Genomic DNA, 7,500 nt, shown 5'->3' with positions numbered 1-7,500 from the left:
ATGGGAATTTCTTTAGACTACAAAGACAATGGATGATCAGTGATGTACAATGATATGGACCGCACGGAATTAAATAATGGTCACTGATATCAAGGATGCCCGTTGATAAAGAGTTTGTCCACACGAGGGAATTGTGTCCCAGAAATTTGACAACGGAAAGGAGAGATATTGTTGACGAATACATTGTGGTTGTAAAAACGCCTCAAACATCACTCTTGGAAATATTTCACCGTAGTTTTGTCGCTTGTTACGACACTGGAAGCATGGCGTGTCCCCAGGCATCGCCGAAAAAGAAAAAGAAGAAGGAAGCAAGTAGTGATTCAGAGAACAGCGAAGAGGAGGATGAAATCCCGACCACAAAGGAATTGTGGCAAGAGTTTCTGCACAGTCTGACGCTTCATGGATTCCGTTTTATATTTGAGGAAGGACCCAAAATCCGCCGCATCATCTGGCTCGTTATTCTTATATTTGCTCTTTTCATGCTGCTGTTGCAGAGCAAGAAGAGTATACAAAAGTATTTTGATCGTCCTATCACCACCACAGTGCAGGTCGAGTTTTTAGACCAGATAACATTTCCCGCAGTTTCCATATGCAATTTCAATTTGTTTCCATATTACCTGATAAATGGAACAATCGGTGAAAAGGTAAGTGGAGAAGACCTAGTTGTGGTTATAGTTTGGCGGGTGGGTGTTTTGAAAGAGGCGTTGTCTGTCTTTTGTTTAATTAAGTTCTGCACTTGGTTAATCTCTTTCCCAAAATGTCTCCCTAGTTCCGGGAAGGGAAGCTGAGACGTCCTACGAGCGATGTTGTCACAATCTTTTTTTTGTGTACCTCTTGAACTGTTCACAATTAACAACTCTGTTCTCTCGTCCGATCGTGAAGGTCTATAATTGCGATTGGGAAAAGTTGCAGACCTACCGAGTCGGAAGAGTGGGGTTTTTATAAGATATACGGCAAGGAAAAATCGATTTCCTGTCAAGTAGAGTTGTTCATTTGATCTTAACATATTTTCAAAACAAACATTTCTGGCAATCTCTATCCTCTATTCTACACACACTATTACTTCATGGGCCATGTTTGCAATTCCGAAGATGTGAATGGTCGTTCTTATACTAGAGACGCATAATTCGTCTGGGACGAACTTGGGCAAACATTTTTTCTGCGTCTGTAAAATTCGTCTAGTACAAAGACGAGTAGAAGACGCATAATGCTTCTGGACGTACTGGACGTACAGTTTAGTGCGTCTAGTGTAAAAACGTTCCGTTTTTACACTACACGAATAACAAGAGAGACGCATAATGCGTCTTTACTATAAAAAAGGCCAATGTAACTAAAAGTCTTTGCTAAAATTAATGGGTTGTCTTTCACAACACGGGCTCCACTGTGGAATTTCAGAATGTTTGAGAACAAAAAAAGTACTCAATTCTTACTCTTTTGACTCTTATATGCTTTGTAAGAAACGGTCCTAGGAAACATTGTGGCAACTCGTGGAAGCCATAGAATTAGGTGGTGAATGTCGAACCCGCAATTCTCAGGATAAAATGGAAATGTTTTTAAATCTTGTTGTCCACAGAGAGTGCACAGAAAAGATAACATTAGCTGATTACCTTTCCAGCCTCCTGACAACCGTATTGTAACTTGTCCACTTCGTATTTCCATATTAACTTGCATATAGCAGTGAATCATAGTCACAATCATGTCATGTCACAAGAAACATTGGCCTACCATCAGCATAATCAAATAAAATAGTTATTTAGCCATACAAGCCTATTAATGGCGCTCTCCAATTATCATTTGTTTTTGTTTTTTTTGTTTGTTTGTTTGTTTGTTTTTTTCAGATATTAAATATATTTTTTCTGCTTACGACCAGTCCACGGCAGCCTGCTCATCACTATAAAGTTTTACAGTACTCTTTCCTGTTCTTTTCGTCGTTTTTTATCACCATTATTCAGTCAAATGCAGTACGCTGGCCGTGCAACATCCCGCTGAAAAAGAAAACGAAACGCGGGTTTCAGCCTATGCAATTTCCTGCCAAAAAGCGCGGGTTGCAATGCGCGATTTTGCGTATTTGCTTACATGACGACGGACGGACGGTTGTAGGATAAAGTCAAAACCAAAGCCAAATTTCTCGGGGCTACCATATTTTCTTAACCATGATTCTCCGCTAAAACGGGTCGATCAATAATTATCATAAATTGACGACAAAATAAAGAAGATGCTAGTTTTAATACAATGTCTCTCAATCAGAAGGCGAGCAATGATTGGCCAATTTAGAGAGACATATAACATATTTCGTCCCGTTTGATGTCATGTTATATAATGGTTCTTGATTTAATTGCCAAGAGAGATTGCAGATTATTGTTACTGGCATTGTTTTCTCGAAACGCAGTGTAAGTTAGAGATCTTCTTTAAAGGGCCCTTGCTCGAAAGCCGATTAACTTCATCTAGGATAAGTGGAAACTTTGGTTTCATTTTTTCAACTTTAGGGTGAAGGTTTCTTTTCTTGCTTTTGTTTTTTCAAGATTGACTTCCTCTAAGATAAAATTTTGCCAAAATTTATTGTTGAGCAACATATTGTGAGTAGAGAAATAAACTTCTTGGTTAATATTTAATCTGGGATTAGCGTTAATTATAAAACAGCTTTTGAACTACCAGATCCTGGGTTTTTTCGCAATACCGACAACTGCTATTCGACTCTATAAACATTTGCAAATGCTGTGACTTTTAATCAGATGGTTTAAAGGAGAGGTTTTTTTTCCCGATTTCCTTTCATGAAACTTCAAGAATCAACCGGCTATACGTATACCAAAACTTCCATTTCAGATCAACATATCAAATATATCGTTTCCGCTTTTTCTTTTTTTTTCTTAGTATCAGAATCTCGTGTTTATTTCTTTAATGTCATCACCAATATTTAAACGGGCGATCCCGACTATCAAAGTTGAAACAGGCGATCCCGACTGTCAAAGGCTGGTTTATTTAAATGGGGAAAAGGAATGTGGTGCTTGTGACCAAACTTAAAATAAATCATGATGTAAAAAACAATGACGTAAAAATGTCTTCCAATAGCATTCCTCTACTTATTTGGGAACAAATTTCAAGCTTTCTACTTCACTCACCTCTCCCCTCTATCTCCCCTCCCTCTCCCTCTTGGCTGCTCTCTGCTTCAGCGGGGATTCAATGTAAGTAAGTAATCATAATGGCTAACTGCGCTCTTGGGGTTTCTCTAACTATTGCATAATCTCTCTTACCTTACAGGTTATGTCCATCTTAGCCCCACAAAACTACATCGACAACAAGGAAGAGGTATTGTTCGCTCGTTCGCCAATTCCAAACTTCTTAAACTATCTTCGACGTCATCGCCGAAAGGAATCGAAAAAAGCCGATGACGATGACGACGTTGACGTGCTCGGGGACGAGACGGCATTCGGCTTTGATGACACTTTTGATTTTGCGCAGTTTGTAAGGACTCATGGACATCGTATTGATCACATGATAAAGAAATGTCGTTGGAAATCACAGCCCTGTGGACCTGAGAATTTTACAGCCGTTATCACTGAGTTTGGCCTTTGTTACACTTTCAATTCAGGTACGTTGAATAGTGGTTCGCGTGTTGTAAACAAATTTGCAAGGTAGAGGAATTTAGTCCCACTATGAATTCTGACGCACGAGTGGGAGCACCGTAGTTACCAGCGGAGAAGTACCAATTTATCGCTGTGTTGAAAACATAGGATGAAACCAGCCTCACTTGCTCAAAAGCCATATAACTTTCTCGTTTTGGTTAGGAAAGAGGTATCTAGGCTCAGGTGAGTAACTTGGACTTTTAGACCAGTCCAACAGACCGAGACCGAAAGTGAGAGGTGGATGACTGCTCTACCGAATGCATATAAATATTATTATGGCATGAATTTGTACTACGGATTGCACTCCATAATCTTGCAGTGGTAGTTTGGATTTAGAAATTAGTAAGTACCCTTGCCTACAATATATTCTATACAATTCATGCACAGGTTTAAAGGGGCATCCGCTTTTAAAGGTACAACGTGCTGGAGTGGATTATGGTCTGAGACTATCTCTAAGCGTTCAACAAGATCAATATTACGGTTCCCTTAGAGATTCATCAGGTTCAAGGTCATGGTGCATGATCAAGAGGAACCACCGCTGATCAATGAACTTGGTTTTGCAATTCAACCGGGGACACATACATTCTGCGGGCTCAGGAAGGAAGTGGTACGTACAGCCTGTAGCTCTTTTTGAAAATAGTGATAGAAGCCGCAAGTTGACACTGTTGACCTACGTCATTTATTGATCACGAACTCGGACATTGTGAGACTATTTACATGTATGATAATTTATATGCCCGTCCAATTAGCCTAGTAAAAGGCACATTTTGCTACCTGGTGAACAACACGCAGGGCCGCTTATTTGATCAGAGGTTACCTAGTCCTAAACAAATAGCGGTTCAATTCATTTTGATGCAAACTGTTTATTGTCGAAAACAGCATCGAGAAAGAAATATCTAAGGAGAAAAACATTTATATACTTCTGAAACTCACTTAGAGAAAGTTCCAATTTTTGGAACAACATATTGCGCCTCTTTCTACCCTTTCCAACTACTTTTGTCTAGGATTGTCTGAAAATTCTGGGTGTGGTCGTAATTGGAAATACTACTTTTTTTCCTAGCGTTCACAGTTTCTGTGAAAAAAACAAACACACTTATTGCTTTTTTTTAATATTTATATGTTTTTTGCTATGTTATGATAAATTGTAGGTGTTTACTTTCATAGGCAAAACTGTTGGGAAGATTAGCACTTTTGACGTCTTCTTAGCTTCTCTCCCCACCCCCCTGATTCAGTGTTTTGCAAAACTGAATGCTTTTCGTAGGAAATTGTAGTGTTACCTTCCAACATTGAATAGGGCGAGGGGGTCTATATAACAGAAGGAGAAAGTGTTTTTTTGCGCCTTAACAGAAGGGGGTTGAAATACAGCTCTGGTGGGGTTCATTTATATAACCTTCCCTACTACTTTTGTCTAGGATTGTAGCTTCGTTTTACAGCCCAAATTCTTACAAATTTAAACGTCTTAACGAGGCTCGTTAGACTAATTAACACAAAGACAAAAAAATAATTTGTTGGTGGCTATTTTTGCATTCGATCAATGTAGTGGCTTTGTTTGCGAACGACAAATATGGGCCGCACGAGCAACACTGTCATTTTTTTCATTGAATTCTTTGTTTTGTGGCCACAAGAGTCGATAACACTAAATAAGAAATAACCCTGAATAATCCTGCGATGTGGTTACCATGACTATGACGTTGAGAGGCTCCAGCGAATGTCGTCAATTAACGACAAGGCTGATCAGAATGGTTTCTCGTTCAGATTTGTTAAGAACTAAAGAAACAAGTCATTCTGGTCTTGGTAGCAAATTTCATCATTATGCAGATGTTTAATTCTTGTGGCCCAGTAGCAGTATTTGCATTCGTCAGGGAAGGACGATAAAATGTACGAGCTGTCTGTCTCAACATTTGTATAGGTCCTTCATAAACTCACTCACTGTCCATATCACTTTCAGATGCACAACTTACCCAAGCCATTTAAGACGGCCTGTGAAGACAAATACTTAGCAGGCTTCAAAAAGTACACAAAATCTGCCTGTCTTCTAAAATGCCGCGCTGACTACGTAATAAGCATGTGTAAATGCAGATCTTATGACCTGGAAGGTAAAACGCATGCGTGAATGTTAATTGAATTCTTGAATCCATACGCAAAGTTACAGATGGTTTTTAATCACGTGATTAGACGGCCATATTGATGTACAAAACAATAACCAATTATTCCTCATGTTTTGCATTATAATAGAGTCAAATTCCCAAAAGACTTTTCTCTCTGTTGTTCTGTGCACCAAAGTGGCCGCTGTGACGTCAGGTGAAAACCATCTATAGGCCTGTTTTTGAGTTTACTTGCTCGAAAATAGACAAGAATAATAAAACAAGGCTGGCTGTGCGGCTGATAAGGTTTATACTCCAAATGAATTGAAAGGGATTAAAAGAACTTCAGCCATACAGCTAGCCTTTCCAAATTTTAATTGTCTATATCTTTACATTCACTGGCCAAATCCACCGAGATCCGGCGCTTTTGCTTGCTCTGTGCGGTTAGCTCTTACTGAAGAAAATTTATCACGGTTGATTTTGCACGAATATGGAAGATTATAATGTGTCAAGCTAAACTGAACTATCTGTCCTTGGCTGCACTATTAGCTGACCCTCCACCGAGGTGTGCGGAGGAGGGGGAATCGAGCCCCTTATCCCTTAATTTCTGTTGTGTTTCAATATTTTTTAAACATTCTACCATCGATGGATAGCCTGTTATGTTATCCACAAGTTGACATAGAAATTATCCACTGTGCATAATTAATGTGCCGCTAATTGGAGCCTAAGACGAAATCTAAGATTTTTCTTAAAAGTCATTACCGCATCGAATTTTTGGCTTCCAAATTTGTAGCTCCGAAAATATGATTTGATGTAACATACTACTTAATTTGTAAGTAAATAGAGTTTTTTTCCGAATGCATTTGTTATTCTTATATGTCTTCGAGCAAGGTTTGTCCAGATGACGATCACTTCTTCGAAATTAAGCTATGGCCCGACTTTTACATAATTTTACCACGGGCCCACTCCTCTGCCCTATACTTCTAGGGTCGGGGTGCTGGAAGCCTGGTTAACGTTAACCAATGGCTATTAGTAATGAAAACCAGTAGGTTTCCATGGTATTTAATGCTGGTTAGTGCTAACCAAACTTCGAGCAACCCGTGCCTGAGTACTAAGCTTTCGAAATGTTGATATTAATGGCCTGTCCAACTTCTATCGGAAGCGGAGATCAACGCTTGTGTGCAATAAGGCAGAAACAACGTCTCGGATAATGCAAACGGAGAAAATCAGTAATATGCGTTGATTGGCTAAGAGGCTTTAAGTCATAATATTTGGGCCAGTACGCAGCTATTACAACGATTCTCGGGATTGGTTCAGAAAATAATGGACACAAATAACGATATAAAAGAGCAATGGACCCTAACTATAAAAACAATAGAGGTTGTAAAGAGCTGCGTCCTAGCTCTAATATTTGACGGGAATCAGTAGCTCAAGATCAGCTTCTGACGGTAGAGCTGGTCTCAGAAAAACAATAGCTCCAAGGAAAGGGTGTGGGTCATGAGCTCTTGTCTCAAAGTGATCACCATGATACGGATTTATTTCCTTTTAACGCAGGAGAAGCACCACCGTGTCTTCCACAAGAGGTCAAGAACTGCGTATGGCCCGCTATGGGTAAGGACGATAAATTGGCGACTTCATCTCACGACTCTTCAACAACGTACTATTTTCTATGGGGGCCACCGAGGCCAAAACTTGAGCAACACTTATGGCAGTCGTTGTCATACACCAACGCAAGAGAGAATTCCCTCAAGGAGTCACGTTTCTCGCGCTCGGTGAAGACCCGGATGTACGCG

General features: G+C 39.7%; 1 pseudogene; it reads left to right on the top strand.

The window, feature by feature from the left end:
• Nucleotides 1–7,500, top strand: part of LOC138030935 (acid-sensing ion channel 2-like) — an 8,681-nt pseudogene that overhangs the window by 252 nt on the left and 929 nt on the right.

This window comes from Montipora capricornis, chromosome 13, assembly GCF_036669925.1.
Source record: "Montipora capricornis isolate CH-2021 chromosome 13, ASM3666992v2, whole genome shotgun sequence".
Taxonomy (NCBI): Eukaryota; Metazoa; Cnidaria; class Anthozoa; order Scleractinia; family Acroporidae; genus Montipora; species Montipora capricornis.
This window is presented reverse-complemented; position numbering and strand designations above follow the sequence as displayed.